The sequence below is a fragment of the Panthera leo genome, chromosome F3 (assembly GCF_018350215.1).
Source record: "Panthera leo isolate Ple1 chromosome F3, P.leo_Ple1_pat1.1, whole genome shotgun sequence".
In the NCBI taxonomy this organism is placed as follows: domain Eukaryota; kingdom Metazoa; phylum Chordata; class Mammalia; order Carnivora; family Felidae; genus Panthera; species Panthera leo.
The window spans coordinates 58,953,099-58,975,474 of record NC_056696.1 but is presented as its reverse complement, the minus strand read 5'-3'; the positions used below and the strand labels follow the sequence as shown (position 1 = coordinate 58,975,474).

The 22,376-nt window shown below is 46.9% G+C and overlaps 1 long non-coding RNA gene across 2 annotated transcripts in view; it reads left to right on the top strand.

Annotated features, from left to right (window-relative positions):
• LOC122212117 overlaps nt 1-14,485 on the top strand; it is a 243,526-nt gene extending 229,041 nt beyond the window's left edge. For both annotated transcript variants that reach the window (XR_006199004.1, XR_006199002.1), the window contains exon 5: nt 14,378-14,485. This is a non-coding gene — a long non-coding RNA (uncharacterized LOC122212117). The remainder of the gene's footprint in view (nt 1-14,377) is intronic.
• The last annotated feature ends 7,891 nt before the right edge of the window (nt 14,486-22,376 follow it).

Here is a 22,376-nt window from a genome sequence, read left to right as displayed (position 1 = left end):
GCTGTTGTTCAAACCCAGAGGGCAGAGGTTTGAACAGGCTGGCTGGAGGTGTCCAGGACTAAGCCTTGGACTGCAAGAATAAGGGTGGGCAATTAGGGGACACAGTCACTGGATCCTCACTGCAGCCAGGTGAGTGTTCCCAAGCCCACCCTGTCTGGCCCAGATTCCTTGTTCTGGGGTGTTGCTGAGGATGTGCACTGCATCTTTCACAGACTACGTTTGACATTACTCCAGGGCAGCATCATCCCTGCCCAGGGCACCCTGCCCAGCAAGCCTCTGAATGCAGATGAGATCGTGAAAGTGCTTTGTAAACAGCACAGAGCTCTATGCAGGCAAATCCTGGTTACAAACGGCACACACTTACTTGTTCACTGTGAACTCTCCTCCTCAGCCTGGCCTTGCATTGAGATCCACCAGCCCGATGATCTCGAGTGGGACGACTCCCCACCAAGATGTTTTCAATGTGGTAGACGGAGCAAGGTGGCAGGTGCCAAGTTCACCCCCTCACATGGCTCACCCTCCCCAGCTCTGCTCTTTGGACACATTTTGTCTCTCCATTCTTCCCCGTGAGTGGGAAAGCCTGGGAGGGTGGTTTTTAACCTTTCTTCTTGCTTGCGCATCATGCGACCAATTCAACTTGTTTCTCCCTCTGTTCCTTCCTTTTCTGGAACCTCTGGAGCTCTGTTGTAGCAACCGTGTCCCTGGGCTCCAGTTTTTTTTTTGTGGCAAATGAAGGATCAAACCAGACGAGTGGTTTTCCAACCATAGCCCGTGAAAGCCTGGGCATCAAGATCTGCTGGGAGGTGGGGGTGGATATAAAGCTTAACTATTCTGTTTTCCCTTTTAGACATCGGTGCGTCCTGGGGAAATTTGCTTCATTGTTCGGAGCCTCAAAATACCTATAAGTTGAGACGTAGCTCATGGTACCGTTGTGAGGACTGAGTGAACTATATGAATAGTTCCAGTGCAAAATAGCGTACAAATCTGTGAAGGTTATCATTATTACCTGAGGTATGTGTGGTCACTCCATTGTATTAGATGAGCAGACTGAGATCCAGATAATTTGTGACTTACCTGAGGTCGCATCTCTGGAGGTAGCGGAGCCTCGACCGGAACGGGGGGTGTTACTGATCACGTCCCAACCTCTTCACGCCAGGTTTCCCACCTAATCGGATATTCTGAAGGCTGTAGCCCGTGTTCTGAAGTCTTCTCTTTCCTCCACACTCGGCTTGAGTTGTCAGCCCAAGCTGCTGCCAAAAGTGAAATCGTGCGTATTTTCATAGAGAGTGATGCCGCCGATAACCTCACTCAACCTCTAGGACAGCCTAGTGAAGAAGGCGTTACTGATCTTTCGATTCCTGAGCCGGTCAACCTCATTTCTGTCTTCAGTGCCTGTGCGTCTGGACTTCCCTTCTCCCTGAAGCGCGTTTGCCCTGCATAGCCACGTAGCACCCTTGGAGAGGTCTTCTTGAAACACTCTGTAGAGAGTCACTCTGACCACTGCTTTATCTTTCTTCAGAGAACATAGCACTACCGGACACAGATCTATGTGTTTTCTTTATTATCTACTTCCCCAGTAGACCGTGGGCCACTGGTGGGCTGGGACTTTGTCTCTTCTGGCTGTGTGCGGATAACCAATGCGTGACACCCAGGAGGCAGTGCGTAAACACTTCACAAATAACTCAATGAGGGGATCCCGTTTTCCAGATGAGGAGACCAAGGCTCAGACTCTGTGTGCCTTGCTTGGGGTCAGCGAGGACCAAAAGGCAGGACGGGACTGTAGCAGATTCTGCCCAGGTGGTGCATCCCCGATCCTCTGGATTAGGTGCTTTAACATATTTCCTGGACCATATGTACGATCCTCCCATTCAGGTGTGTGGCTGATCGTTCTTGCTGGTGATTCCAGCCTCCCGGGGCTGGGGCGTTTCTGGATCTATTCCTGTCCCCATTCACTTCACATTGTCCTGTTTCTTGCAAATAAGGTGTGGGTCTGCAGTGAATCCCATGTGCCAGCCCCTCCCTGGGCTTCATACCTTCTTCTTGGGGGTGGGTGGGTGTGGGCTTACGAGGGATGGTGTCTCCATCCCTCTCATCAGCTCTGGATTAGAGCAGGTCACAACCCTGCCCTTTGTGGGGGGAACGAGAACCAGAACCAGAGGAAAGTGGGACTTTGGGCATGTGCGCTAGCTACAGTTCCTGTGATGAGGGAGGAAGCTGTGCTTTCTTTCACTCCCCGGATGATGGTGATGTCATCGTTTGGTGCAGAAGCAGCCATCACCGAAGCACCTGCCATTATGGTGAGATGACTTCCTCCTCCCCCCAACCTTCCACTTACAACTCACTGGGCATCATTGAATCCTTTGGATGGACAAAGCAGGCAGATGGGGGCATAAGGGGTCTAGTGGGGTCAGATCTGGCATGAAGCTCCCAATGGTCTTCATAGAGGCTAAGAATACCTGGCATTGATGCTTTTTCAGAAGGGTCACCCACATTTTACCCAGTAAATCATAGCCCGGCCTCCTGATCCAGCTCGAGGCAAATTCATTATTTACTTTGGATACCAATCTCCCAATCTCGGCAAAAAGTCTGAGGGCAGCAAGAGGCTGTGATGAACACATACCTGGGGAACAGAGCAAAATGCCACCGTTGGTATTAAAATTTTTTTTTTTTCTGCTTATAGGTCAGCCGTGGGACCCAGAACCTCCCCCACCTTGAACACAAATGCAGGCAGTCGGGACTAAAATAGCCATGACTAGGCAATGCCACTGGGTATCTTTAACTGCTCTCAGTCATTAAGATGCCTGAATTGGATTTATCACCAATGATTGGATCGATTGCTTGGTGCTCAAGTGCAATCTAAGTCCTTCTGTGCCCCGACTTCAGGCATTGTGTTAAGATGGATGGGCTGGTAATGCCACCCCCGTGGGAGGTGGGTCTGGAGGGTTCTGCCTGAATGGAGCCTCTGAGACAAAAATGCTCGGGGCATTCATGGGGCAAAGGAGCAGAGAAACAGGATTCTTTGTTCACGCCCCCTGGTGCCCGGGACCCACGCCGCCTGGCGAGTGGGTCCATCTGCAGTGGGTGGTGACAGCTCACAAGAAGTGGGGAGGGCACCAGTGAGGACTCCCCATTACAGTAAGGTTTGCCTGTGCAAGAACGAGCACAGTTTCATGGAGCTCTTCAGAGCTCTTTCTCCCAGGCCTGGCCTTGCCGTCCCATGCAAAATAGGCCTTTGTTACAGTTTGGGTCTCTGTCAGTCCAGGCAGGTCTATCTGCTATGGTTGGGGGGCAGACTTTGCTGGGGAAGCTAAAATGTCCTTGAGGCCGTGGCCTGAACCTGTGGGTCCTGGTGGGTCTCCCGTGGCAACTGCAACAACACAGCACAAGGAATAGACAACTTCTGATCTGTTTTCTCATGACTGGAATTCACCAGCTCAGTGTTCTTAGATCTGTGCTGCCTGCCTGCCTGGCAATGCTCTACCTTCCCCCTTTTCAGCCAATCCGCCTCAACTGGAACATCCCCCCGGGCCTTGCTGTGAACTAATTCAGGTCATTGTTGCCCTCACCCTGCAGGATGTAGGGACCCCAAGAAGCTCCACGCTCTCAAGTCAAACACAGTCCTGACCTTGTGCGACTCAGTGGGACACTGAGCATCCCCTTCATTGTCACTTGTTCATATCTCCTAGCTAGGCTTCGGCGCTCTGGATGGATAGTTTTTGGGATCTTGGCCACCACAAGAAAACAGAGCCTGTATTTCCAAGGATTTGAGAAGAGCTTGAAGTTGGTACAAATGTTCCCAGCTTCTCTTGTAGGCCTTCTTTCACTCAAGAGTAGTCCTCAGTTGTTGGGCTCCATTCAGGGCTTTTCCTCCCAAATCACTTGACCCTCACTGAGGCTTGTGTGGCAACACACTCCTGGTCACCTAGACTTTTGATTTTGGAGACACGCTTTTATTCATACCTCTTTCAAACTTCCTGTGAATATTATACTTCTCTTCCTTTCTTGACTGCAATCCATGATCTGGTGATTCTGGGTAAATAAACTGCTTGGTCCTGTCTGGTCTCCGGGAGCCTCTCCCTTAGCCCAGGGCCTGTGGACAGTGAATTGACCAGCGTGCTGGACCTTTCTTGGAAGCAGAACCTGGTCACTCCCATGCATGTTCTTTGACTCCTCTGTTCTTCCTATTCAGTTAGATTTCTTTCCTTCCTTCCTTCCTTCCTTCCTTCCTTCCTTCCTTCCTTCCTTCCTCCCTCCCTCCCTCCCTTCTTTCTTCTTTCTTTCTTTCTTTCTTTCTTTCTTTCTTTCTTTCTTTCTTTCTTTCTTTCTTCTTTCTTTCTTTCTTTCTTTCTCTCTCTCTCTCTCTCTCTCTCTCTCTCTCTCTCTCTCTCTTTAAACAGAGTGTGTTTAATCTTGATTGCAATTCTTCCACTCCGGAGCATGAAAATACTGATTGCAAAAAGCCATTTGATATCAGTTCATGAAGACTTTGGAACATTGTAATGAACTTCCAAAAGTTCTTTGGGTCACAAAGATTGTATTTTACTGAATCTGAATGGTCTCATTTGGAAGGGGTTGGAAAGTTATTCAAATTGAGGTTTTCTTTAGGCTGAAGAGGTGATTGCTTTACGTGGGAAGACGCCAAAACTCAGTGCCTGTGGGCCCAGGGAGTGATAATAACCACAGAAATTCATATACTTGGTATGTATTGACACAGATTCAAGTACTTTATGTGTATTTTGTCTTACAGAATTTTCTCACCACCACCACCTCCACCACCAAGAGGGGGTGTCAGGAGATAGAGGGCTGACACAGCCCCTTACTGTCCATGTGATTCCTACTTCTCTAATTAAAGTGATGGGAAAATTCCCACAGTCCCTCTTGTCTTGCTGTTTAAGCCTTATAAATAGCTATTTTTCCCCCCAAAGTCCCAGCAAGCCATAGAGAAGGCTTGGGTTCAAGTGCTGCCTTGACACCAGCCGGATGGCCTTGGGCAAGGCGGTTGGCTTTTCTGAGGCTCGTTTATACACTGAACATTACTGAGTGTCCACTGTGTAAGGGGCTGTGCCACGTTATGTGCGGGCACTCGATAATGATGAGAACAACAGTTGTGATGGTAACTACCATTTACCTAGCTTGGATTACGTGTTAGGCACTGGGCTAAGTGTTTTATTTCCAACTTTTCACTTAGTTCTTCCATAAACCTTTAAGACAAGCAGCATCAACAGGGGGAAGCTAAGGCTAAGAGTTTAACTACGTTGCCTAAAGTCCACACAACTTGTAAATGAGAGCAGAGAAGCAACCTCAGTTCTGTTGGACCTCAAAGCCCATGTTTCTAACCACCAAGTGACCGGAATCCTGGCTCAGGCATTCAGAGGTGTGGAGGGGGGTTGGAAACTTGTGTCATGGAGATTGGTGTCCTGAAAAAGTTTCGGGTTGTCAGACCTCAGGGACCAAGTACTGAGAGTTCGGACAATGTTTTTAGCCGGTAGGGTGTGTGTGTGTGTGGGGGTGGGTGGGTGGTGGCTCAAGGGAAACTTTGTAGAGAAGTTGTTATTTTAACTTTGAAATCTGGTTATGATTTGAGTATGAGATGTGTGAGCAGGGGCCCCTTCCATTCTGGGTGCTCTGGCAAATGCAACACTAGAAATTTGTGAGGGGTGTGGAGGTAGCAGGGGTTGGTTCGGTCTGATGTAGCATGTTCTTCATCAAAATAAGTGTGTAAATTAAATATATCTCTATATTTGCAGCCTATATCTACCCATACCTACTCATCTACATTTGCATATCTGCACCAATACATTTATACCTACATATCTACATCTATACATCTATGCCTATATCTATATCTATATCTATATCTATCTATTATGTCCATCATGTCTATCATCTGTATCATTTATAACGTCTATATCATCTATATCTATACATCTCTGTATCTCCATATCATCTATCTCATAGGACCTAGTTTCATTCCTGGGAATATGTCCCTAAAGAAAATCTCACCCAGATCCGTATAGAAATACATGTCATGACATTTATCACAACATTGGGGGTGGGAGTGTAGGATGGGAGGGCCGAAGGGCATCAGGCAGTGTAGGCATGTTGCAGCTTATGACATGACTCTCCTGGACCTAACTCAAGTCAGGCTTCTCTAAACTCCCAAGCCCCACTCCCCGCCCCTGTCTTTGGCCCACTTGGTCCCCTACCCTCAATATCTGATCAAATTTGTCTTCCCTCACTGGCAGTATCTTATCACCCTGCCTGCCTTCAGCAAGAATCCCATCAAGTTGGCTTAAGCAGAATCCCCTTGTCTCTGATGTTTCCTCTTAGGGATTTTCCATCCCCTGACTCCACCCTGCTCCTTGGATAGGAGTCCCCACTTGTCCTTGTTGTGTTTGGACTGGAGCCCAGCTCTGTTCTGAGGTTTCTCTTCTCCCACTGCAGTAGTTCTAGAATAGAATTCTCCTTCTCCGCTTCTTCTGTCCAGCTCCGGTGTTCCTTGAAACCTACCAGGATAGAGTTAGAAGTGCACAGGACAACATACATGCCTCTTAAAAGAAATTTTTTTTTACATTTATTTATTTTTGAGAGACAGAGAGAGACAGAGCACAAGGGGCAGAGAGAGAAGGAGACAGAGAATCCGAAGCAGGCTCCAGGCTCTGAGCTATCAGCACACAGCCTGACTCAGGGCTTGAGCCCACAAACCATGAGATCATGATCTGAGCCAAAGTCGGAGGCTCAACCGACTGAGCCACCCCGGTGCCCCAACATACATGCATCTTAACAGCATAGTGCCGAGTGAAAAAAAATGAAATTTATATGACACAGTACCATTGACATGACTTAAAAACAGATGTACAAAATAGCAATATGTTTTTACAAGGACACTTACAAATAAAAAGGTAAACACTAAACACACAGATATGATTGCGTATGGAGGGGTGGTAATGGAGAACAGAAATAAAAAGGAATAGTGAAGTAAATGAAGGTTGACCCAAATTGAGGACAATGTGTCATGAACTAAGGGACATAATCAGTTCAACCCCCTGAGATTCACCCCCAGACAGACACACACACACACACACACACACACACACACACACACACGCACGTATGCACACACATACACATACACATCTGGTTGGGGGGCAATGGGCCGAGATAGGCATCAGGAAATGCTGTAATGTACCCTGATGACAGGTTACGTGTCCACTAGGTACACAAGGGATTCCATGATCCTTGAAAATGGGTCTGCCCCCAAGATCTGGGCAGTATAAAGAACGAATAGGCCTAGAATCTTAGGGACTGGATAAAACCAAGAAGGACCTGACCTACAGGTTATCTGCATATGTGTTGAGTCAGAGAAAAGAAAAAGAGGCAAAGCCTAAAGGAGAAGGCGCTGAAGTTGGAACGTCCCAGAGACGATAAGGGCAGCAAGGCTGGAGCTGTGGGGAGAGTATGTGTGTGCAAATGCATCCATGGCATAGGGGGGTGGAGGAGAAAGCATGGAGTGCCAGGGTCGCAGGAGTAAGTCAGCTCATATTGGACTTACTGGGGAGGGGGTGCTACTTATGTGAAAGTGTTGGCTGTCTTGTCCATACAGGGTGGAGGTGTTTAAAATGTTGCTTCAGCACAAATATCACCTCCCACACTGAACCCTTCTCCCTCACTCTGCCCACTGCTTGGCATAGCACGCTGGGATTTTCTTGTGTGGCGAAGCTAAGGTCATGCTGGCTCCCAGGTGGGCCTCCCTTGGCTCTGGTCTCTTGTCTGGCTATGGAAGGCATCCTTAGCCGTTGCGAGACTGGGGCTGTCCCTCCCGACCGCTAGAACTCCTCTTCCCTTATTTTCAAGAGGGTTCATCGGCGTGGGAGCATGCCACATGGATGCAGCAGGACTCGGTGGAATATAGGACAGACACTCGACTTGACGAGTATCCCTGTGTCCGTCGGCCAAGGATCCAGAGAATAAAATTGTTCGGGTGTCTTGAATGTATCATTGCTTGACTTGAAGTTAGTTTCCATGCTTTGCTGACCTGGAGGCACTCAAAACAGACGTAGGATTAGGATCAATTACAGGCGTGATAAAGTGATCACACTATCCTAATGATTTCAGGTTTTTATTTATTTACCTATTTTTTTAAAGTTTTTAAAATTTATTTTGAGAGAGGCAGAGAGGGTGAGTGGGGGAGGGGCAGAGAGAGAGGGAAAGCGAGAATCCCAAGCAGGCTTCACTCTCAGTGAGGAGCCTGGTGTGGGGCTTGATGTCACAAACAGTGAGATCATGACCTGAGCCTAAATCAAGGGTTGGATGCTTAACCGACTGAGCCCCCCAGGTGCTCTGGGACCTATCTTATTCACCTCTGTCATGTGCTAATGCCAGCATATTCCCTGGAGCATGCGAAATGCTTAATCGATTGGAACAGACTGCAGCACATTATTTAAAAAATATGGCACTGTCCCAGGTCATTGATAAAAGTATTAGCTGTACCTATTAAACTGTCATGTCGTCTTATTTTATTTCTTTAAAAATATTTATTTTGAGGGGGGGGGGCGGGCGGAGAGAGATCCCAAGCAGTCTCCATGCTGTCAGTGCAGAGCCCAACGTGGGGCTCAAACTCATGAACTGTGAGAACAGGAACTGAGCTGAAATCAAGAGCCAGGCACCTACCCAACTGAGCCACTCAAGTGCCCCAATTAAAATTTTTATTTGGAAGTTTGATTGTTTACATGCTGTCTAAACTTAAGTGCCCAGGCCCAAATACCCCAAAGCGTATCTGACGAAAGCCAGATCTTCCTATAGCGTTGATACATTTTACCAACATTACCCTAGAGCTCAGCAGTCTCTGTGTCTACCTTGCACCTTTGCCTGGCCAAGGGTGATTGGCTCTGAATAGTTTGTTCCCGGTCCTCAAATTGTGAAAAATATTAAGCATATTGAGATGTGGATTGTGTTAGTAATCCAGACCATTATTATTAAAATCCCTAGGAAATCATGGAGTCAAAATAACTTTTGCATTTGGCACAAAACCAAAAACCAAAAACCAAAACCCCAACAAAAACTTTCCTCCTCTGTCCCCGCTGACATACTTTCATGGAGGACCTGCCTCTGATCTGCTGTCTTCATTATTTTTGGTTTGTTTGGGATGGGTTCCCTCGCCAAGGCTGGAACCCCACTAGAGACAAACTGCAGAAAGAAAGGAAAATGGAAGTTCTTCTTGCGAATTCTCAGAATCTCCTATGGAAATTCCAGAACTACCTTCTTCCAAAGGGTTCTAGTACTTTGACTGGAAGCCTGGCCGGGGAGGGGCAGCCTGCTTTAGGACAGGAGCTTTCAAGTCTGAGCACAGGGTTCCTGCTCCAGGTCTGTTCCCCACCCGCCGTGTGACCTTGGGCAAGTCAGTTCTACTCTAAGTGCAAAGCGGGGAGGAAGGAGCTTTCACTGAGCTCCTTTCATGGGGTCAGCACTGGGCCAAGTGCTAGGGATACATAATAACCTAGTCCTTAGAAGGACTCTGGGATGAGTATTTCTGCATCATATAGGAAACCAAATGGAGGCTCAAATAAACGGCTCAAAGACACAGAGGTGGATTTTGCAACCAGAATCAGCATGTCTCCAAATGTCCTTCTTCTTAACTTGGACTCATTCTCTGTGAGATGAGTTCATTGGTCGTCGTCCAAGGTGCTTGCAGCTCTAACAATTTATAACCCAATGGGGATGGATTCTCATAGCACAGGAACTGATTGCACAGGACAGTCGTGTGCGTGTCGGGTCCCCTGACCCAGACTTACCATTCGTAGGGGCTGGTCCTGCCTCCCACCTGACACTCACATTCACCTCTTACCGCTTCTCTCCTTCAGCCCAGGACACTTTGCTCTTGTCTCCCATGACCTGCCCATTTGTCTCTTGTCCTTCATCAAAGCCCCTTTCTTTCTTGCTGCCTACCTGTTACTTCCTCCTCCCGAGTAGCCCTGTGAAAAAAGCTCTCCTTCTCTTTTTCCAGGCTTATCTCACTTTTACCTGGAAGCTTTCCTGGGTGGATAAATTATTTTGAATGGTTTTGGAAAAAAGTCAGTTCAGTCTGCATTTCGTTTTCATTTGTAAAATGAGAGCACTGCATTAGCTGGTCTCCCTGGCCCTTTCCAGGGCCAGCGTTCTGTGAATTCAAATAAATCTGACCTCTTCCTTTCCCCCGTATTCCCTCTGTAGCTCTGGCCTTTGTTTTCATATTAGCTGCATTTGCAGTTTCCACCCTGCTACTTTGTTTTTATTCTTGGGTTATTGCCATGTGCAACATTTAGGTATTCTATCTAGCCTGGGAACTCCTGGAAAGGAGAAATCATGTGACTTTTTCCTCCATATCCCCTCTGGTCTTATCCCCAGGATGGGACAAATCCATGAACTTGGGGGTTATTCAAACACTGCCATCAATTGTTGGATGGATGACAGGCCCATTTAGAGCATTGGGGTTTTTTGGGTTTTTTGTTTGTTTGTTTGTTTGTTTGTTTGTTTTTTTGGTGTCCTTGCCATGTTCCTGCCATCCACTTTTTAAAAACATCTTTTTTTAAGTTTATTTATTTAGTTTGAGAGAGAGAGAGGGAGAGAGAGAGAGCACATGAGGGAGGGGCAGAGCTAGGGAGAGAGAGAGAATCTGAAGCAGGTTCCAGGCTCTGAGCTGTCAGCACAGAGGCTGACTCGGGGCTCGAACTCACCAACCATGAGATCATGATCTGAGCCAAAGTCAGACCCTTAACCGACTCAGCACCCAGGCACCCCTAAGACATATCTTTACTTACTCACTTGTCTGGTAATTAGGTCCTGGCCATTGCCTTTTTTTTGATTGGCTCTATTATACAAACTGGCTAAATCTATGTCCATGCCCTTGATTGGTGGAATGATCCAGATATAACTATCTCCTTGTGATATCCTCTGGATTTCAGGAACAAACTTGGCATCCTCTTGGTCTGATGGCTTGTATAACACTTTCAGGCTCATCAGGGATCTGTCAGCACCATTATGGTTAGATTTAAGTGGTTTTTTTCCCCCCTAAATGCAGCTGTCTGCAGGGTCTGATGTTTGTATTGTGGTGGTGGAAGGCAAGATTTATTTATTCAGTCATTTATTCAAAACTCATTTTACTGAGTAGTACTTACCATGTGTCAGAAACTGGGGGTAAAAGATAAGTAAAATCTGGTTCCTGCCTTTAAGAAGTACTTGGTCTAACAAGGAAATCGGTACTAAAATGTTACTTTTTAAAAAATGTTCATTTATGTTTGAGAGAGAGAGAGAGAGAGAGAGAGAGAGTGGGTGAGGGGCAGAGAGAGAGAGGGAGACACAATATGAAGCAGGCTCTGTGCAGTCAGTGCAAAGCCAGATGTGGGGCTCGAACCCACGAACTGTGAGATCATGACCTGAGCTGAAGTCAGACACTCAATCGACTGACCCACCCAGGCACCCCTAAAATGTCACTTTAATGCAGTGAGATTATACCCTGTCATAAAGGTATAATCAGGAAGGAGCAATTCCTGAGGAGCTAGGAATTGGTCATAAGCAGCACATCACAGACGCCATGGCAGAGGTGAACGTAGGGTTAAATGCGAGTGGGATTTGCCAGCAAAAGGGCAGAGGACATTCCAGGCAGAAGGAACAGCCTGCATAAGGGGATGGTGAAAATAAAGGAGGGGCTGGTGAAAATAAAGATGAAAAGGTGGGCAGGAACTGGATGGTGAGGGTCCTTATATGTCCTATGGAGGAAGCTGCAAGCCAGTGGCTCTCCGACTTAATTGGGTTCAAGGCTCATCCATGGAGCTGGCTGAATATACAGCTTTCTGGGACCCACTGATTTGATTCGGTGGGTTTGAAGTGGGGTTCAAGAATCTTTATTACGAGCCAGCTTCCCAGGTGATTCTTTTTTTTTCAAGTTTATTTATCTTGAGAGAGAGAGAGAGCGAGAGAGCACGAGTACCCGTGGGGGCGGGGCAGAGAGAGAGGGAGAGAGAGAGAATCTCAGGCAGGCTCCGCACTGTCAGCACAGAGCCTGATGCAGGGCTTGAACTCACAAACTGTGAGATCATGACCCGAGCTGAAGTCAGGAGTCGAGATGCTCAACCGACTGAGCCACCTAGGCGCCCCCTTCCCAGGTGACTCTGATGTAGGCAGGCTGCTAATCACTTTAGGCAGACATGGCTGTTTTGCACGTCGCAATGGGAAATACCAAAGAGTGACATCAGAAAGACCAGTCTAACAAAGTATGGCAGGTGAACTGAGGAAGAAAGTCTCCATGTGGGGTGGTCAGTTAGTAATTCATTGCGATGGCTCACCTGAGAAATGCTCCACCTATGGCAGCAGGTTGTGGCAATGCAGAGAATCAAGTGCAGAAACCTCTCCGAGCTTGAATGGACAGAAGTTAGGGAAGGAATGGAGTTGCGGAAGGCAGAGACGGGAATCGCAGGTGCCTCCGAGAATTTTCACTGGAGCAAGTAAGAACTGTGGGTGCTTTTAGCAGGGAGTGCAGTGCATTTGAGGGAGAAGATAAAAAGTGTGGTGTAGGACTTACTGAGGTTTTGGTGTCTGTAGAACCTACAAATATTTAATTCAGTTCTCCACATTTGCACTTGGGAATTATGCACGTGTTGAGATGAAAGTCAACACCATGGGATTCCAGGAGAAAACTTTGGAAGAGAGACTACAGAAGGCCTAAAACTGTGCCTTTAAGAGGAAGACACAGGGGAGAGGTCGGTCTATACCCTGGACTGTAGGTGAGCAGCTCATGGCAGTTAAGGAGAGGGGAGAATTTTAGGAAGGAGTTTTTCAACATCAAGTTGGGACTGAGGCACAGCTTGCCTCCTAGAGGCAAAGAGGGGGCATCGCAGTAAAGAGAGTCTGATGTGGTGCCAGAAGGCAGGGGGAGTCTACCGGTGGGTGGGCCCTAAGGAGTGTGTCCTTAGGGAGGGACATGGGTGTGCTGATATGTGTGTGTGTGCGCGCGCACTTGTGTGTATGTGTGGCTATGGAATAGGTGTTCATTTATGCAATACATATGTGTCCCATGCGTCCGCAGGAAGTAGGCATAGCCAGGATGAGGCCAAGCCCGACGGATAGCAGTGCCAGATGTCACAGAGGGACTAGAAGGACTGAGAAATGGCTTGGATGTTGCCATTTGGAAGGTCGTTGGCGACCTTTCACAGAATGTTTTCTTTGGGGCTCAACTGAAGAGTGGCCCGAACGTGAGGGGTGGAGAAGAGAGGCATTGATTGTCAATTTGGAGGCGGGAGTGGGAGAAGGTTAGGCAGGGCGTCCATTAACCTTATTGGTACAACTGGAGAGCTTAACAGGACTTGTTTGGACAACTTGCAATTTCAAAACTTAGCTTTTTTCCTAAGAGGTTATTAAAAGTGAAAAGTACCATAATATGCCTTTCCGCAATACTTAAATAGCTTCTTATCCTGACAGTTGTTAATACTTGCTTTTCCAGGAATTCTAGGCCTTTGGCAGCAAACCAACTAAATATTGTGAAATAGAAAATAAAATTGTCCTTTATTGCTGCAGTCTGTTTTTGTACATATCTTTCACGTTAACTCAGATTGAGGTGCGTGAGTACGTGTGTGTGTCTGTGTGTGTGCCCGCATGCATGTGTGTGTACATGTATAGACTTGGGGTGTGCTCATTTAACTAATGTGTTTCATATCCTCTATCTCGGGCGATATAGGTGCAGTGGGCAGGAGAGACATGGGGGGCCAGTTGATGTTATGCAGGGAATGCCGGTAACTTGGTTCTCTGGGGGGGTGCAGAGGGAAGGCCCGATCGTAGCATTTGCCAGTTGCCATGGTGTAAATACCCCCACCATGGTTGATTTTAGGCTACCAACATGACGTCACTGAACATGGAACTGGATGAAGAGATTTGCCCCATCTTCCCTTGCATGCCAGTACAAGTCAGCCCAAACACCTCTGGCCCTTTAGGCAGGCAGAGAGATAATTGTGACAATAATAATTCCTTTGACTTATGGGGCTGTTTGTGGTTCCCCAAGCACTCTGATATATTTTGTTTTCCTTGCACAGTACCTTGAGTGTGATTTGAAGAGTATGGCAAACCTCTTTGGCTAGCCGCAGGCCTTAAATTACCACCAAGGAAACGCTTTTTAACATTCACAAGCAGAGGCCATGTCCTTTAGGGAATACAGTACAGGATATATTAATGTGGATAACTCAGGATCAGATGAGAATGATCTTGATTGTGGGATATCATTGGAGATAGGATATCTGAAAGAGAGATCACAGGGGGTTAGGGAGGGTTGGGTAGCGAGGGAAGGAAGACGTCCAAAAGAGAGATCCAAGATATTAAAGATATAACTTTTCCTACTTCATCATTTTGCTAGGACCTGGCCTGCTCCTAGACCATAGATCTTGCCAGATACAGTTCATGCTCCATTATCCACTCTAATGGAGGAAAGTTGGACAGCATAATTAAAAACAACGGGCAACCTTGAAAGCTATGTACAACTGGATGTGCAGAGGATATAATGTTTGTTTCTTGGTATCTTTACCATCCGGTGGATGGCTTACCTGTCCTACCTCTGGAAGTTAGCTTGCTCATGGCACGTAAGGACTTGAGAAAAGCCATATGATCAGTGCCGATCTAGATTTTCTTTTCTGTATGAGAAAGAATTTTCTTTCAATCTAGATTTTCTTTTCTGTATGAGATTTTCTATTCTGTGGGGTTGGGGTGGTTCTGTCTCCTTATAAGCACTTTAATCAGGTTTTATTTAAGAACTACTTCTTATTAATGGATGAAAACCTCTTGGCCTCACAAACAAAAATACTTTTTCTGAGAGAACCGTACTTAATTCACTTGGCCGTCAGCTTTCAGGTGCTGTCTCTGCGTGTGTGTGTGCACATGCGTGTGTGCACAACTTCAGTAGCTGGTGACTACAGGACAAATCAATATCTAGCCTCTGGCGGCTGTGGGCTGTTATCACTTGGTGACAGTTGACACATTGGTGGCCGGCCACGAGGAGAATGGTGGGTGTGCGTCCTATCAATTTTTAGAGCATATTTTATCTGTACAAGTAACCGTGGTGCAGCGTTCCATTTGTCATCTCTGTCCTTGAAAGGAGGAGTTGATAAATGACAATAACTGTTAGCCCACCAGACTGCATGTGTTTCTCCAGCAAAAGCAAAGCTCGGGATAAATTCAACACCTTCCTGACGGTAATGACGATAATAAGCAGTATCTCATACCTAAAATCCGGGTGGGGTTCACAGTCGGCTAAGGACTTTTTCTTACCTTGTCTCATGGAATCCCTATAGAGGCTCCCGTGAGATGGGAAACTGAGGCTCAGAGGGTTAAGTGATTTGCCCAGGGTGACAGTGGTAGTAAGTGGGGCTGAACCTTAAATTAGGCGCCCAAGGCCCAACTGCAACACTCCCAACCTGTGTTTGTGATCTTAGCCTCTCCTCCTTGTTCTTTTTTTTTTTTTTTTTTAATGTTTATTCATTTTTGAGAGACAGAGAGTGAGTGGGGGAGGGGCGGAGAGGGAGACACAGAATCCGAAGCAGGCTCCAGGCTCCTAGCTGTCAGCACAGAGCCCGACGCGGGGCTCGAACTCACTAACTGTGAGAGCATGACCTGAGCCGGTGTTAACTGATTGAGCCACCCAGGCACCCCAGGCTCTCCTTGTTCTGATCTGATTTGCATCCAGCTGCTACAACAATCATCCCATAAACCCCTACTTCCCGTAAGAATGCTAATTCCCTTTGCCTCTTTATTCAAAATCCTCGGAGACCTCTGGTGCGCACCAACCATTGGCCACTGGTTTTCTCTTACCCTGGACAGTGTACCTTCCTTGCCTTTGTTGAACATGTGATCCGTTAAAATCCCTACATCTTTTCCAAGAGAGCTTATAAATCGTTTGGTCATGTGACCGTAAGCACTGACAATATTGAGAGGGAAACTGCCTATCAGAAAAATGCCGAGGGGGCGTCTGGGTGGCTCAGTCGGTTAAGCCTAGACCCCTAGTTTCAGCTCAGGTCATGATCTTGGGGTTTGTGTGTTTGAGCCCCACATAGGGCTCCTCGCTGACAGTGCAGAGCCTGCTTGGGATTCTCTCTCTCCCTCTCTCTGCCCTTCCCCACTCATGTACCCTCTCTCTCTCTCTCAGTAAATAAATAAACTTAAAGAAAAAAGGAAGAAAGAAAAATGCTGAATTCTCGGTTCATGAGCATACCTCCTTCTTCCCTTGTGATTGAAAATCTCATCCTTTGGGGCTTAGCTCACATGTCATTTTTTTCCTGGAGTATTTTTCTGATTCTCTAATACAACATGATCTATCTTTTGACATTTTTGTTACTTGTTCTGTGGCAATTATTTTTCTCATGGTTCCTACTACTCTGTAATCTTTGGGATCAGTAGCGACAAAGAGTTTCACAAATAGATGCTTGGTAAATACTTGTTGAATTCGGTTGAAATGAATGTTTGAATGCACTTCAAGTACCGTGGAAGCCCTTTATCCAATGCAATTGCTCCCAGTATTTTTTTGCTTAAGGGAAAAAGTAGGAGCGGGTGGACCCTGGAAAGTCTGGGCGGCTGCAGGGGGCGGGCCCAGTTGTCATTGGGTGAGGGGCGGGGAGAGGCACGGCTGCTGCCGCTGGGACCCTCCCCCACCCCCAATGGGGGAACAAGATGGTTGCCACAGGAGGGTTTGGGGAACAGGAAGAAACAGATATATTTTCACCCCCAGTGAAGGTGTACTGGCGCACCAGGCTGCCACGAAGAACAACCCCAGGAAGCACCTTGGCAGTGCAGGAGGTGGGGACACCTGAGGTTGGGTTGAAGGAAAAAGTGGGGCGAGTGAGTCAGGCTCTGGGGCGTTCCAAGGCAAGGCAGTCAACATGTAGGCCACCGGGCCTCTTCTAGACGCTGTGCAGGTGGCCAGGTGCCCCACGTGGTTACCAGCAGCAGGACCTGAACAGAGAGTGGGAGAGTAGGAGGGGTTCGGGAGCTCTCTGAGGCCAGGCCCCAAACACACGGGCCAGGTGCCTTCCTTCCTGTGCGGAGACACTCCTGCGCCAAGCCCCACCTGCCCACACAGTCTTCCAGCCTCCTGGGCGGGGAGAGGGGATGCGGGGGCCCATCGCAGGGCAGCGAGGTGGGCCGGTGAGGCGGAATGCGTATGCGGTTACAGGCCACCAGGCCGCAGGGGCCTGTGCAGGAGCGCAGTGGAGATAAATGAAGGACAGGAGGCCCAAGGCCTACAGCCACCTCTAGGTCGGTACCCGGCAATTGCGCCCCAGATGCCCAGAAAACCCCGAACTGTAAAGTGCCCAGGAGGCAAAGCAGCCGGTCGGCCAGCTGAGTTCCACCCGGAGAGGCGGAGCGGGCCGGGCAGACTAGAGCCCGCAGGCCTCCTGCATATCGCCCGGTTTAGCCATGCGGTAGGAAGAAATGAACACGAAATCCCAGTAAGAGATGAGCGAAAGATTGGCACGGGAGGCCTTAAATGCTTACTCTTTACCCATGTATCAGATATCTAGAACTAGCTGCACTATCTATGCAGCATGGGGTTTTAGAAATTACTTTCACCTAAAGAACTTCTCTTTTTGGGAATGACAGATGTGCTTGGTGTGGGGGGGGGGGGGGAACAAAAAAGCCTGATTTCTCTCAATACGCCTTTAACAGTTTTAAAATTCTTTCATATCTGGCCAAGTTGAGATTTTTAAGAACCTCATTTTTAATTTGTAATTAAAATTTACAACTTAGCTTCCCCCCCCCCCAAAACAACAACGAAACAAACTGTAAGCACGTATTAATAAAAGTCTTAATTTTTTTTTTTTAAGGTAGGTTCACATAGACAATCACTAAAGAAAAAAAGCTATATGTATGTTTTTCACTGATTTGAGTCCTTGGTTTTCTTTCTTGCATGAATAATACCCATAGTGAAATAATTTTAATTTCCAAGTTCAGTGTCTTCAGTATGGAGGGAGAACTTCAGACACTCAGTCTAATCTGAGTTCAGTAACAACCTATGGAAAGTTTCTCCCAGTCTATTATAGTTGCCTCTTTTTTTTAAAGTTTATTTAGTTATTTTATTTATTTTTGAGAGAGAGAGAGAGAGACAGAGTGTGAGCAGGGAGGGGCAGAGAGATAGGGAGACCCAGAATCTGAAGCAGGCTCCAGGCTCCAAGCTGTCAGCACAGAGCCGGATGCGGGGCTCAAACTCACAAACCGTGAGATCATGACCTGAGCCCAAGTCGGCCGCTTAACCGACTGAGCCACCCAGGCGCCCAGTAGTTGTCTCTTTTAATTGAGCTGCAATTCTTTAGAGTTGTGCTGTTCAATGCAGTAGTCACTTGCCATGAGTGGTTATTGGGCACTGTATGTGTGGCTAGTCAGAAGTAGAATGTGCCAGACGTACAACATGTACATTGTATTTCCAAGACAGTAAAAAAGAATACAAAATATCTCATTAATAATTTTATATCATTAAAGGTTCAACTGATAATAGCTTGGATACTTTGGGTTAAATAAAATGTTATAATTATTTTCACCTGTTTCTTTTTTCTTTTTTTTTTTACTCCCAGAAATTTATTCTAAAAAAATATTTCAGTAGAGGCAAAAAACTACAAATAGAAAAGGAAAAAGTAGATTACAAACTTAACATATCCAGAGTAATCATTAATTATAACCTATTAATTTTATTTATTTATTTATTTATTTATTTATATTTTATTTAAATCCAAGTTTAGTGTAATATTGGTTTCAGGAGTAGAATTTAGTGGTTCATCACTTCCATATAACTCCCAGTGCACTTCCCAAGTGCCCTCCTTCATGCCCGTCACCCATCTAGCCCATCCCCCTGCCAGCCTCCCTTCCAGCAACCCTCAGTTTGTTCTCTGCTATTTAAGGGTCTCTTATGGTCGACCTGTTTCTCTTAAATGTGACTAGTAGCAAATGTAAAATTACATGTGTTTTGCATTATACCTTTTTTGAATGGTGCTGCTTTAGAGAGCTATGTTTATTGATTCTTTGTAAAACACTCAGTGATGCTTTCACAGAAACTCTTTCCTTTTTGACTCCTGTTTCTTACTTGTACTTAATACGAAATGAAGTTGCATAATTATAGTAAGAACAAGGGTCACAATCAGGTGTGAGAACAAGCACGCCTGGATTTTGACATGCTGACTTTTCAACTTGTAGGACCAGAAATCCACGGGTAACATACAGTCCCGCCTTGTGCCGTTGGATGATGTGGTGTCAGTCCGTATGCTGAGCAAAGCACAAGGTCAGTGTGGCTTGTTTGGTAAAGCAGTGGAGATTGGTCACGTGAGCTTTTTGCTCGGCTCTAGTCCGGAACAGTAGCTCGGAGAGGCTCCCTTTCTGATACGCTGTTTTAAAATGACAATATGACAACTCTATTTTCCATTAACTTTCTTGACACTCTCAGAATTGTAGCCTTGAAAAATGAAATTCAGGAATGTCCTGATTAAGTTGAGGGCAGATGCGTTTCCTTACGGGAAATGAAAGGGCCAGCCACGTGAATAATGGTTGTCTCAGTGAAAGTGGCTACGTAGGAGTAGGGTATTTGGAGTGGGAGTATTTGGAGGTTGTCCATAGCCTGCTAGCAAATTAGCCGCCTTGTGAGCATGTGTGTAGGCCGTTTTGGTTTGCTCTCAAGTTGCAAGGGTAAGGAAGCGGCACCAGCTCTCTTGGAGAGAGGAACTTGCTCTGGGTCAGGATCTGGCCTGCAGGATAAAGTCATCCCTTGTCCCTCTTACTCCATCCGTAGTCTGCTGCCCAGTGCTCACTTCCACGTAAGAAGATGGCTCGCCTCACCCACAGCCTCGTGTGTCTAGAAGGGGTAAATAGTTTGCCAGTTACATTATGTCTGCAAGGCCTGTGAAAGAGGACTGTGGAATCCACAATCCAGCGGTGACTAGGGCGGGGATTATGAATTGTCTCCTTGTGTGCTGGGGCTGGGGACGGGTTGGGTTGGGGAGATCAACACGGGGGGTTCAGGTAAACGGATCCATCCGTACCTTCCTGCCCTGTGCCCGACAGTACCTCTGTGTGGTTGGCGGTCGTTGCACGAAGTCTGTGCTTGAGGCAATGCAGTGCTAGTGTCTCAAGAGCCTGGCATGCCCAAACAAATCTGAGCTCACCAGGCACTGGAGCAGTAGAGGCAAGACGATTGTTGTTTCTTCAGCAACCCTCCCTAATAGGACTTTCTCCTGGAGCGTCCACTTGTGATGGAACGGGTGATTTAGCCTAGACGAAATGGGGTCACGTAGCTCCAACCCCGATGATTTAATCAAACGGCAAGCCTGGACCACCCGACCCCTTCAGGCCACTAAATTGAACGGTGTTAGGGACATGCACCAAAAGCTGACTTCAGGGGAAGAATATTTGTGAGGAGATGATTCTTGCCGAGCCCTGTTGGTTTGCTTGCAAACGAGAAGAAAGAATATCATGATCAGAAGAGAAAGGAGCTATCTTTTGCCCTACTCTGTTTTGTCACAAATAAGTGAACCAAGCACATTACATTTCTATGGCACCATTTATTCTGTAGTCGTTCTGCGCCTTGGGTTCCCTCCGGGGAGACGAGAGAGACACCGGGCCGCAGACTGGAAAACGCGGCGCTGAGGAAAGTGATCAGGGTCATTGGGGCCTTGCAGGAGTGAGGGGTGAAGTGGCCTTCCTCAAGCTCTCCTTCCTCAGCCTCCTCAGAACTGAACTGGTTCCCCGGAGAGCCGGGAGACAGCAGCTCCTTCTCACAATCCAACTCCGACCTTGGAGTTTGAGAATCTGAGGCTGTGTGCCCCGAGGCAGAGCCTTGGTCTTACGGGTCTCCCCTGAAAGCCAGCCCTGAGTTGTCGACGATGTGTGTTGTCAGGACATAAACATGAGGGGAGGAGGCCTCAATGTAGTTCTCGGTTCTTGAGCAGCCAGAGTCTGTGATGACTGTCACATGAAGAGCGGCAGAGGGAGGTGAGACCTTATGGGAGAATTAGCGCAGCATTAAGAAGGAAGTGATATTCAGGGAGGCTGGGGGGCTCAGTCGATTGAGCTTCCACTTGGGCTCAGCTCATGATCTCACGGTTTGGGGGTTCGAGCCCCGCATCAGGCTCACTGCTGTGAGTGCAAAGTCTGCTTCAGATCCTCTGTCCCCCTCTCTTAAAAAAAAAAAAAATGTTTTCAATGTTTATTTTTGAGAGAGAGAGACAGAGAGAGACAGAGAGTGCAAGTGGGAGAGGGGCAGAGAGAAAGAGGGAGACACAGAAACCAGAGCAGGCTCCAGGCTCTGAGCTCTGAGCTGTCAGCACAGAGCCCGACGCAGGGCTCGAACCCACAAACTGTGAGATCGTGACCTCAGCAGAAGTCTGGTGCTTAACCGACTGAGCCACCCAGGCACCCCTGGCCCCCGCTCTTTCTGCCCTCCCTTGCTTACGCTCTCTCTCTCGTAAAAGAAAAGAAACATTAAAAAAAAAAAAAACTTAGAAAAAAAGAAGGAAATGGTATTCCTTCTGAATATCAAATTCCATTGAAACAAACTGCTTTCCTCAATTTTAAGCGTGTGGGAAATATCTTGTGATCTGTTTCTATATCCCAAGCCTGGGAAAACAGAGGCACGTATCTCTTCGTTTCTGTTCATATACAGGCTGTTATCTGTGTAAATCTTAAGTATCTAATTCTCAAACTGTGAGCAAGTGAGATACGAAGACCCCTGAATAGAGGCAGGTTACAAATGGCCAAATAATTACTGTCTGTGAAAATATGTTATAAACATTTACAGTGTACCTAAGACTGAGACAAATTTGAGAAAAGAAAGCTCAGATAAACTGCCTGGCATGGCTGTTAATAGTAATAACAGTAACACCATATTAACTTTATTATTATTATTATTGTTATTATTATTGCAACTACTTATTGTGTTCCAGGACTGGTTAAGTGCTTTATTGACAGAATTTTCTTTAAAAAAAAAGTTTCATGTTTTTATTTATTTTTGAGAGAGAGAGACACACACACACAGAGCACGAGCGGGGGAGGGGCAGAGAGAGAGGCAGACACAGAAGCAAGTTCTGAAGCAAGTTCCAGGCTCCGAGCTGTCAGCACAGAGCCCAAGGCGGGGCTCGTACTTGTGAACTGTGCAATCAAGACCTGAGCCCAAGTCAGCCGCTTAACCGATGCTTAGCCCCCCAGGCGCCCCTATTCACAAAATGTTCTTGAATGTAATCCTTACAACGGTCCAAAGAAAGGAATATCGGTAGCCATGTTATTCAGGTGAGGTGCCAAGGGTTAGAGAGGTCAGGTAATTTGCCCAAGGTCATTGAGCTTGGAAATGATGGAGCTGGGATTTTAATCTGTTTTGGTGTTAAGACTAC